Source organism: Asparagus officinalis, chromosome 7 (assembly GCF_001876935.1).
Source record: "Asparagus officinalis chromosome 7, Aspof.V1, whole genome shotgun sequence".
In the NCBI taxonomy this organism is placed as follows: domain Eukaryota; kingdom Viridiplantae; phylum Streptophyta; class Magnoliopsida; order Asparagales; family Asparagaceae; genus Asparagus; species Asparagus officinalis.
In genome coordinates this window covers 52,927,171-52,939,406 of record NC_033800.1, presented here as the reverse complement: position 1 = coordinate 52,939,406, position 12,236 = coordinate 52,927,171, and the positions used below count along the sequence as shown (strand labels likewise).

Here is a 12,236-nt window from a genome sequence, read left to right as displayed (position 1 = left end):
CCGGCAGCGAATTGCAAGCAAACTTGTAGGGAATTCTAGGCTAATGCATTCAAGCATAAGTATAAGGAAGCATGATAAATATGTGATATCAGACAATAACACGAATCAAATGAGTAATCACATGAAATATAATTACGAATCTCAATATGACATGAACATGACTGTATGGGATAACTATGAATCGGACGTGCATGTATAGTATAATAAATTCTTTAAAAATATATATTATTATAATTACTCAAAATAAACCGTTTATTTTTAAACTAACCTTTAAAAATAATTAGCTTATTAATTTCAAAATAATCCTTTACAAAATAATTTCCTTTAAGTTATTCCTAATCTTTTAAAATCATAAATCTATTTATTTAAAAGTTCTTTTACAAAATAGTTTCTTAAAATATTTTCTCATTTTAATTAATTCTAAAACAATCTTTAAATGTTTATTTTTAATATTATTCTCCTAAAAATAATTTCTTTTAAAATATTTCTCACAATAATTATTCTAAAAATATTCTTTAAAAATATTCTTTTCTTTTTCAAAACAACACCTCATAATTAATATTGTTCATCAAACAATCCCACGCAGATATATCACAACGTACAACATAATCATAATACAATCTAAACATGCATATAATTAATTCGCAGATAAAAAATTGAACTGACAAATCAAGAGAAGTAGGATCTTGCCTCGGGGTTTTGTCGAACGAATCGACGTTGGCCCGGCAAGCTACGGCCCGCGCATATGGGTGAAACGGCCGACGGATCTCACAACAGCGACGAGGACCTGCAGGGGCGCTGACGTGGGGAGGCAGTTGTAGCACAGATCTGTCAGCAGCGGTTGTGTGAGGGGACGACAGCGATAGGCTCGGGAACGACGTCGGAGGGGAGCAGTAGTGCAGGTGGGTGCAGGGCAGTGGGGTTCAATGGCGGGACCGCGGGATGTTGGGGTGGCGCTGAGAGTTTCGTTTCCGGCTAGAGCGGAGCAGGCTGGGGAGGAGGGCTGTGGGTGGTCGGAGCTCGGGCAGGGGGCTACGGGTTGGTGAGGCGTGAACGCCAGGATGAAGGAGCACGCGGGGGTGCCGGTTCAGCGGCTCGTACGGAGGGTGCCTTGACGAGGCGCGGTCGGGTTTGGGGCGTGGTGCGGTGTTGGGAAGGAGATGGAGATAGGGAGAGAGAGAGTTTGTCAGAGAGAGAGAGAGAGATTGAGTGAGAGTGAGATGACGTGAGGGATTTTTGAGATGAAAAAAAAGAGAGTGGGGGAAACACGAGGTGGGTGGGAGTGCGGGATTTAGAGAGTGATTTGGGGAAGTGGGGTAGGAGAGAGAGAGTGTGAGGAAATAATAGAGGAGAGAGAGGAACAGATTGAAATACCGGTGAGAGGAAAAGCGCAGAAAAAAATACCCCTTTAAAAAAATAATCAAAATACTAGAAAATTTATTCAAATAAATATTAAAAAGTTATGATCAAAATAATAATAATAGTAACAATAATGAATCATTAAATATTAATTAGTTTAAAAAGTTTTACCGAAATAATTAAATTTATAATTAGCAAAACCTTTAAAATAAATATAAAATCGGGTTTTTAAATCATAGATAATTCAAAAAAATCGAAAAAATACGAATACTCTTTTAAAAATAAATTTTAATATTTAAATACCAAAAAAATTATTTAAACCTGCATTAAAAATTTACGGTCATTACATCTACCCTGCTTAAAACAAATTCCGTCCTCGGAATTTAAAATAAAAATAATGCACAAAGAATCCAAGGATAGAGATATGGAACGATATCCATAAACAGAGGAGAATGTAAAACAAAAACGACACAAGATAATATGTAAGATGTGACAGCTGAGATTCAGCATACAAATAACAAATGTAGCCAAATATAATAATACAAAGCATACCCTACACACAAAATTAACCACAACAAAACAAAACCAATACTAATCATTAACTAATTCAATAAATGGTTAATAAATATACACAAGCATTAATCATAGTGTATAAATAAAATATAATATTAACACCGACAAATCACACAATACGCAATTTGCAAGTAGCATAATAAAACATCACATTATCAATCAAAAGTATAATATATAATCAAAATTAATGGAAGTACAGATAATTGAAAGGGCATGTTAGATACCAATACACAAAATCAGAAAAATATACTTGATCAATCATTTTCAAAAGATATCATCGAGGCAGGTAATGAGTATAAATAATAAGAATGTGGTAAGTATAACATAAAGGAAATGGACATATATTTGAAAAAGAAGAAGCATGTCTATTGTAAATAAAATAGTTGATGCGTATCAAATTATAAAATAACACAAACATCTAGGCATAGGCAGAAATATAAGTATCAGTCAAACATACCATAATAGCAAAGAAGTGGACAACAAATATACAATCATAGAAAAATATGGTATCAACATGATATTATTGATATAGTATCATAAGACATCACATCATAGTGTTAAAATATAATCAATAACACAGAATTGGCAAAATATAACAAATATATAATATACAAAATATAATATGAAATATAAATACATAATTCAAATAATTGTCAATCACTAGAATATATGATAAAGCATATCAACTCGACAATATAAATAATTAAAAGAAGAGCATAAAGAAGATAAGAGACAAAAAATCTTAACAAAATTTAAATCACTCATACGTAAGTAGATGATACATATAATGGACAACATAAGTTAGTAGAATAAATATTCAAGATATACAAAAAATATAATTACAAACATGAAAGTAATAATAAAAATATCAAATCACGATAGAAATATCATACAATCAGTTAGCAGAATAGATATTCAAGATATACAAAAATATAATTACAAACAAAACACATGAATGCAATCAGCAAACTACATTTAACCAAATAAGGTAGATAAGACAAACAAACAGAGGCAAATCATAATAATAATCAATAGTAGTATGAAACGATACACAATAATTATTAACATACAAACAATTATATAGCACAAGGTAAATAATGCAAAATCATTGACAGATTCAAATAAACACAAATAGGATCAAGGCATAAAACAAAAGATATCAAAGCAAAATAGGTAAACAAGATTCAGAAACATATGATGTGTATAGAAAATATAATCATCATGTATAATAAGCGTTAAAAATAAAAACATATACATAATAATAGGCACATAAAAAGTATGGATACTCATAGTACTAATCATGCTAACAAGATAAATTATGATGAAAATAGTCACAAAATATTATATGATAAAATAGACGTAAGAGTAAACAAGCGATTCAAAATAAACATATCATATAAAACATAATGAGGAGAATATAATTATACATGTATTCGACGACAATATAATAAATCAAAATTTTGGTAATATTCATAAGGTAAAATAATAAATGTAAACAAGATATAACAATAATAATCATTACTATATAAAATCAATTCAGATGTAGCAGTACATTACATAGTAGTCAAAATCACATAAATACAATAAGCATAAATATTCATAAGTAAATATGTATAATACATAAAATATGGGTTATGGAAGATAAACTAGATCTATAACAAATGAAAACATAAGAAGGCATAAATTTATAAAATAAAACACCGATATATTATAGATAAACGTACGATGAAAGATTGATGAACACATGAACATAAACACTGATAATACATGAAACAAAACACGATTAAACACATTTTTTTTAGAATAATGATTGAATATAAATCAATAAAAGTATACATCGTAAATATAATAACATACGTGAATACACTATAACGAGAATAGTAAGTATAAATGATGAAAAGATAAAACACAACACAATAAACAAAATAATGAACAGAGAATGAACAACCAATAATACAATAAAAGGAAATAAAATCTAAAATACCATAAAATAAATACTGAAAATAACATATGTATACAATGTATATTGTTACAATTAACAAAATAACACACATTGAAAACGAAGCAATTAACAACAAATATACAATGTACTATAAACAACCCATGAGTAATTACCATGCATTCCCACAAACGCTGTTTAAAATTATCTTTTATATTAATTATAAAAGAATAATAATTAATGATACTAGATAATGTAATAAAAACATATATAATTAGTAACTCAAATTTCAAACCTAACAATAGGAATAATTGCTTAAATATCAAAATAGAAATACATAGCACTTAGAGCTAACGAAACCAATGTGAACATACTAAAACAACCTAAACAAGACAAAACTGACTGATAATAAAACTATATACTGAAAATGTAAAGGATAAGAAAATACTACATATGTGGAATCATGAAATTATTAAAGTATATCACGAAATATGAACACTATACAATAATTTAGATCATAAGTGAAAGATAGATGGTATAACAGAAAACACACACATAAACAATATAGATATGCAAAAGTATAATTAAACATAATAAAATAATTTAAATATCAGATATACTATGTAATGTATATGTGGAATCTAGAACAATGTAAAACACTTAATGATATGATTTGAACAATTGAAAAGATAAAAGTAATGGTATATATATATTTTTATGAAAAACACATAATATAACACTATGTGTGATACATAAAATAATATAATAAATAATACAGAAATCAATAAAATTAAACGGTATATATAGTCAAATCAAAGAAAACATAGTTGTAAAAATAATAACCCATAAAATAATAACCGGACGAGGATAGATGAGAGTTACAAAGAGAGGGTAATCGCGAAGCGGTAGGACAAGAACCGTGGAAACTCCGAAGTTAAAGAGTGATAAGATAGGAACGAAATAAAATCTATCAAGAAAATGGAATAAGAGCTCAAGAATAGTCTTGTAGATAAAATATGATATGTATCTAAATTGTCCACTATATTCTTACTAGTGAGGACTCGGGATCGTGATCGGAACCGTGACCTGCATGGGCCACCAAAAAACCCTATCACGCCCCACTTCCCAAAATACCAGGGAATCGGAACGTGAACAAGCCCGCGACGTATTAGATTGAGAAGAAATATACACTATCTTTTTTTTCTTTTCTCCTCAATCAAATACGCTAAGCGTCTGAAAATAATACAATGCAAAGGCACAGGTCCCCGATCACAATCAGCAAGAATATAATGAACAACATAGAATAAAATAATACATATCACAATGAATATTCATCCCAGACATAATATTCGGGGCAACATGCCCTTATACAAAACTATCTAAATGGAATACCGGAGAATATAAAAATACACTGAACAAAAGGAAATGAAAGTGCTACAAAACAAACTGAAAGGAATGACTAAGCTTCGTCTTCTTCTTCTGCTACGTCTGCAAGACACTCCTGCTGAGAATCTTCTGGCTCCTGGCGATCTCTCAGCTGGACCTGTTCTTCTTCTAAGTCTGACGTACACCAGAGAAAACAGGTGTACGTTGTAGGCGTCTAAAAATGCCTATAGGTATCCATGTACAGCTTGAGACAGAGAGAAGGTGATGAACGCCGCTATCTAAGTCTAAGAGGATTATTCGACGACGATGAACACATGAAGCGAAACGGTGAACCGAATAGCCCGTGTACTCGCCAGCCACCAAATCGGCGAACCAAGTGGCCCGCACACTCATCGGTCACCGACAAGCTATCCACGCATTCGCGAAATGAATCTGGAAAGCATACAAGTCAACGAAGCGACAAAATACGCGTAACGACGGAACAAGTCAAAACCCGGAAAACAGATAAAGCCCCTGGCGACCGAGTCGCGCCAAAGCGACCCGGCCAGACCAGTGGCTCGGCCACGGGCCGAGCCACCAAATGGTGGCTCGGCCAAGGCCGAGCCACTAGGTGACTGTTCGGCCAAAAGTTGGTTTTCTCGGTTCTCTAACCAAGCCTATAAATAGAGGCTCGGGTGTTCATTTTTGGAGGAGAGGAGATCAAGAGGGTGAGGTGCTGCCGGTTTCTCAAGTGCATAGCCACGAATTTCAGAAAGGGTTAGTGGATTTTGGCGATCTCCTGTGCATAAAGAGTGGAGTTCGAAAGATCTAAGACCCGTCCCCCATTCCTCCGGATTTACGCTTGGTCTTAAATCCCGAGAAGAGCCGTGGTTTTGCTTAGTCAAAATCGCCGCTACTGCAATTACTTCCTTCGTGAAGTGAGAGCATTGATTATCCAACTTCTGCTAACCGGATCTGATCCGCGGCGGTCCACGGATATTAACGTCCCCGACACAGGCAAAGATCCCACGCAAGCAGCGGGTGATAAACGTCCGTTGCGCTGTTTGACAAGAGTTGTAATCTTTATTTTCATTGTGTAAAGAAGATCTTATAAAAAGATCGATTTTCTTTCTTTTTGAACTTATTGTAATGGCTGAAATTGTAATGAGTTCGTCACTAATGAAAATATCAACTTTTGATCCAAACACGCTGGCGACCACAGTGGGAGCCAACAGCTTCACTGCCGAAGCTGTCGTGTCGCAACCACGGATCCAGATCCCGGTTTACGAAGAGGTCGAGTACGAGTTCGACCAACTGAAATTCGAGGAGTATCTGTCGTCCTCCTCCTCCAGATCCTTCGCCCCTCATAAGCGTAGGAAGATCAAGGCCCGCGTTGCAGTTGCAATCTCGCCTTGCAAAGCCCTTCCGGCCTCTAACGAGCTCAGACTTACAGATCTGAACTCCTCCTCAATCAAGGAGTTGAGTACCGAAGTTATGCCAACCCTATCTAAAAGAGCACGCCAAAGGCAACGCCAACAACTTGCGCGCCAATTTTCTAAGGCTTTGGAGCATGTTGACGGGATCGACTATGAGGCGGATCTGAAACGCAGAAAGAACCGAGTTCCCCAGCGGCAAACAAATGCCCTCTCCTCCAAACCAATAGCGAATGAATGGATCCAAGTCAAACGGACCCGCTCAACCCTCAAGGAGCGCATTCAGAAGCCACGCCTTGATTGCGTACGCACGAATTCTCGTGCAAAAAGCACAGAGGTTAAAGCAAAAAGAGGTGATTAAGAAGACACCAAAGTTAAGACAAGTATGGAAACCCAGGTCCGAAACGGCGTCGAAAAAAAATCAAACACCGCCCGAAACTCTCAAACCACCAAATGGTGGCTCGGCCAAGCTCAAACCACCAAATGGTGGCTCGGCCAAGCTCAAACCACCAAATGGTGGCTCGGCCAAAGTCAAACCACCAAATAGTGGCTCGGCCAAAGTCAAACCACCAAATGGTGGCTCGGCCAAGTTCAAACCACCAAATGGTGGCTCGGCCAAAGTCAAACCACCAAATGGTGGCTCGGCCAAGTTCAAACCACCAAATGGTGGCTCGGCCAAAGTCAAACCACCAAATGGTGGCTTGAGCAAAACTCAGTCTGGTTTGGTCCGTTTCACTGCTGATTCACTTCCTATAGTCCCACCTGAGTTTCTGGCGGCCCATATTCATGTCCCGATGAATTCTACATTCCCGGTGACACCTCACGATCACGGAGACTTATCCTGTTTCAAGATGAGGATGACGGATCGCTTGGGTCTTTTGCATGAGGATCGAGACAAGGTTCCGATCAAAGAACGCTTGGGTCCGGTGACTGAATCCCGAGCAATCACTCGAGCTGGGGGTCGCACACGCCCTCGCAACAAGTCAGGGCCTTTTTATAATGGGGAAATCCCTGCAATTGATCGCCTCGGACGGCGAATTAAAGACCAAGAGCCCGTCAAAATCTCGCGCTCCCAAAAGCGTAGCTCCAAACACGTGACTCTTAAGAACGCCAATAAGACAACAAGCTTTCAGAAGGAAACGTGTTCGTCAGACGACGACGTTATACCTGAGAAATCATACCAACACGCCATAGGTTACTCCGGTCTTCAGACCGATGAGTTGTACTATCGGGCTAGGAGTACGAACAGATCTCGAAAGAGAAGTACCCGAGAAACAGACTCTCATTGTTCGTGCACAAACATTATCAGGGCAGTATTATCAGCGTGTAACTGCCCCAAGACCGCTCCGCAGAGGGTCTCGGCATTTGAGAGGATCTCTAACGGAGCGATTAAGTCCAAGCCAAGAAGTTTCCATAAGAAACGATCGACCGTTCAAGGTGACGAACTTTCGGAAGTCACAATAAATATGACTGATAAGGGAAAATCGATTCGACCTTCCAGCTCTGACCCGCTTATATCGCATCGTCTAGCCCGGTTACGATCGGGAACTATTAGACAAAGGGATTATCTGAAAATACAGAGGGGATTATCCTCCGATGATGAAGCATCAGATGCCAACTCTGTAGTCGCTTCTGACCAAACGGTGTCTAGCCCAGGACAATCGCACGAGGCATTCATGGTCAACACCGAGCAAATCACCAAAATTCTCGAGGATGCCCTAACCAAACAGAAAGAGGCATTCAATATCGAAATGGAAATGGCTATGCTACGAATGAGGGAAGAGCATGATCAACGAATTCGGGCTCTGTCCAATCAATTCGGTGAATCCAGCCATCGTAACCTTGTTCACTAAGTAAATAGCGATTCGGATGTGGATGAACGTCTCGATACTGAGAACCCTTCCCTTGACCAAAATGCTGGGGGTGGTCCTACCAACAATGACAACACTGGGGGTGGCCCCGTTATTCCTCTTAAGAATCGTCCAAGCCCCGATACGAGCGAGGATGAGAAAATAAAAGATCTCGAAAGCAAAATCAACGCTCTGATGTCTGCTCGAGAGGTGAAAAAGATCGGTATTCCGTGTTCATATCCGAGAGAGTGGGATTTGATCCCGTATCCGGCGAAGTTCAACCTAATCAACTTCACACCGTTCGATGGGAAGGGTTCGTCCACTCAACATTTGATCTATTTCAAGTCCCATTTGGGTATGATCTCCGGCAATGAAGCCTTGATGGTTCGGTCATTCGTTGGCACCCTTCGTGGGCCCGCCTTCGATTGGTACCGCCGTCTCAAGCTCGGAAGTATTAACAACTGGGACGATATGGAGAGTTCATTCCTTGGCAATTTCTTTGACGACGACGATGAGGTATCCATTAGGACACTCTTTGATGAGAAACAAGAAGATGACGATACAGTCGACGACTTCGTCAAGCGCTTCCGTAATAAAGCAATGAACTGCCGAGATCCAATCACGGAGGACTTCATCCTCCAGACATGACATAACAACCTATCTATTGAGATATTGGAAGTTATGGGAGTCGCACCGTCCAACACTTAGAAAGAGTTGAAAATGCGTGGAGAGCGGGCCGAACGCTTCCTCCGAAGGAAGAAGGCTGAGAGAAGCCAACTGACGGCTAATCCTCCGAACTCGAACTTCGCCTCCCGTGGTAAGGGCAAGACACCTGCAGCTGCTGTTGGTGCTAATCAAACGTCGCAACAACAACCCCGAAGGCAGCAAAAGACTTCGGATCCGAAACTCCAAAAAGAGTATTCCTTCAAGGACGAAGACGTTCCAGCCATCTTCGAATCCCTCCTTGAAAACAACAAGATCAAGCTACCACCTATCGCAAATCAGGAGGAAGCTGATAATACTGTGGATCCAAAGTACTGTGCGTACCACAGGAGGGTCCTTCATCCCACCAAGGATTGCTTTGCTCTCAAGAATAGCATCCAAACTTTGGTTGAAGCCGGCGTTATATCGCTCAATTAAGCCGAATAAATACTCCGATAAGTATAAGAGTATAAACTGCTCCTTCCTATACTCCGATAAGTATAAGAGTATAAACTGCGAGTATAAACTGCTCCTTCCTATACTCCGATAAGTATAAGAGTATAAACTGCTCCTTCCTATACTCCGATAAGTATAAGAGTATAAACTGCTCCTTCCTATACTCCGATAAGTATAAGAGTATAAACTGCTCATTCCTACACTCCGATAAGTATAAGAGTATAAACTGCTCCTTCCTACACTCTAAAAAGTATACGAGTATAAACTGCTTCTCGGTCATCCAACTAAGTACGATGTTGAACCCGGTTTCGCAAAGGAAGCTGGGGGTAGATGATTTATGTAACGGGAAGTTCCCGGAAGAATCTTATATTCTTAAGGATAACCCGAACATGCGACTGAGGATAACGTACTCCTCGTTACACCCAGAACATGCGACTGAGGATAACGTACTCCTCGTTACACCCAGTTTTGTAAAGAAAGCTGGGGGTGGATAATTCATGTAACGGGAAGTTCCCGGAAGAATGTTAAATGTAATATTCTTAGGGATAACCCGATCATTATGAACAAAGTGATAAACACTAAAATCCTATTATAATTTCCGAACACTCTTTTGCTGAGATGAGATTCGATCACTTCATTGGATTAATTTTCCCTCACAAAACTTTCATTGGTGTTTGACGACTCATAGTCTCCCACCACAGAATCCCCCACCGATCAGACTAATTGACGGTGGGACCACCAAAATTCTTTCCTGTTTAATCCATTCAAACTTTCGCTATGTTCATGCACTCAACACTTTCATGGTTAGAGTCCGGGTATGATGCTTAGAAGTTTGATCTATCAATCCTTGACGAATTGTCAAACCCCTTCGTGTTAAGTCTTTATCACTTAACACCAGGAACCCCCTTTGAGTGATTTGTACGAATCAACACTCCTACAGTAATTTGTACTCCCACTCTCACTTTTCACTTGGTCAAACCTTCCTACAGTTAGGACCACAATCAAAATCCCCTCTCGATTCCTTCAATGAACGAGAGGTCCACAAATCGAGTGATCAAACCTATAAAAGTTAGGGTCATCTCACATTCCCAATCTCACTTAGTCAAACCTGCAGATAGTTAGGACTAAGATTGAGTCATCCCTTTCGATAAACGAAAGACTTCCATAAATTCCTTTTCAGCCAAACCTATAAAAGTTAGGGTCGAAATCAGAATTTTCCCTCAATAAATGAGGAACTCTTTTCTTAGATCAAACAACCAATCCTATAAAAGTTAGGGTCGTTTGAATCTTTCCGATTCTCGGAGTAGAGATCCTACTCTTAGTTTTATCTTTTCGGATTCTGAGGGTAGAGATCCCACCTCGAGTTTCCTTTCCAACTGGAGATAGAATATAAAATTCTTCCTCTTCAGTGTTGAAAGATAGAATATAAAATTCTTCCTCTTTCATTTTTGGGTTTGTCTTTACCCTGAGAAAAGACGTAATTTTCAAATCCGCGTACTTTATGCCTGAGGAATTTTATCCCGAAGCCTAAGCAGGGATAAGCCAACGCCTAACACGCGTTGCCGGTTTAGTCTTTTACCGATTGAAGAAGACACCAGAATCTGAGTCTGGGGACTTTTATCCTGAATCCTAAGTAAGGATAAGTCAACGCCTAACACGCGTTGCCGGGTAGCCTGTTACCGTAACAATGGCGAAGTCTACGTATTCAAAGTCATAGCATCAAGTCTAAGAGAGTTTATTCCTTTAGCACAACGTCACATTCGGAACGGATGTAAACAATCCGCTTGCTAGCCCGACTCAAACGGTAGTCGGTAAAGGCACATCAAATCCGTTTATGGCTGAGGATTTGCCAAAAATCCTAAGTCTACGTCTAACACACGTTGCCGGGTAGTCTATTCCCGTGAGAAAGTCGAAGTCTACGTATTCAATAGCGTAGCACTAAAAGGGTTAACTCTTTTAGCTTAACGTCACATGTGGAACGGACTTAAACAATCCGTATGCTAGCCCGACTCAAACAGTAGTCGGTAAAGGCTCATCAAACCCGTTGATGGCTGAGAATTTATCAAAAATTCTATAAATGCGAGTCATTGACGCACCAGCTCCACTAGTTGGTCTCGTGACTTGAGCATCCAACAAATTCAGGATAAGATCCACACATGCAGATGAATCAGCTTTAACAGTTGGTCCTGCAGCCCCAACATTTGGGACCGCCACGCTCCAATGCCTTAAGAGCTTAAAACGTACGAGTATAAACCGTGTTAACGCCAATCAACACGTTACAATGAAAGTCAACGCCAATCAATACAAAACCCTAAGGTCAACGCCGAGCAACGCGTAGCCCTAGGTCAACGCTGGTCAACGAGTTGCGACAAAGATAATCAGTTCAAAGTCAACTCAATGACACGAGCCAAAACTAACTCACCAATTTCGAACTTGAGACTCCGACGACGGCCAAGCGATAAACGCAGCACCGGAAGAACTTCGGCTATTCGTCAAAGCATCGAATAGACCGAAAATCGAAGGAGCCAAGAGTTGAAGCTAACTACAGGTCCTTTACAC

The 12,236-nt window shown here is 39.0% G+C and overlaps 1 protein-coding gene across 3 annotated transcripts in view; it reads left to right on the top strand.

Moving 5' to 3' along the window:
• The window catches only part of LOC109849888, a 31,885-nt gene that overhangs the window by 9,738 nt on the left and 9,911 nt on the right, over positions 1 to 12,236 (top strand). The window lies entirely within an intron of this gene.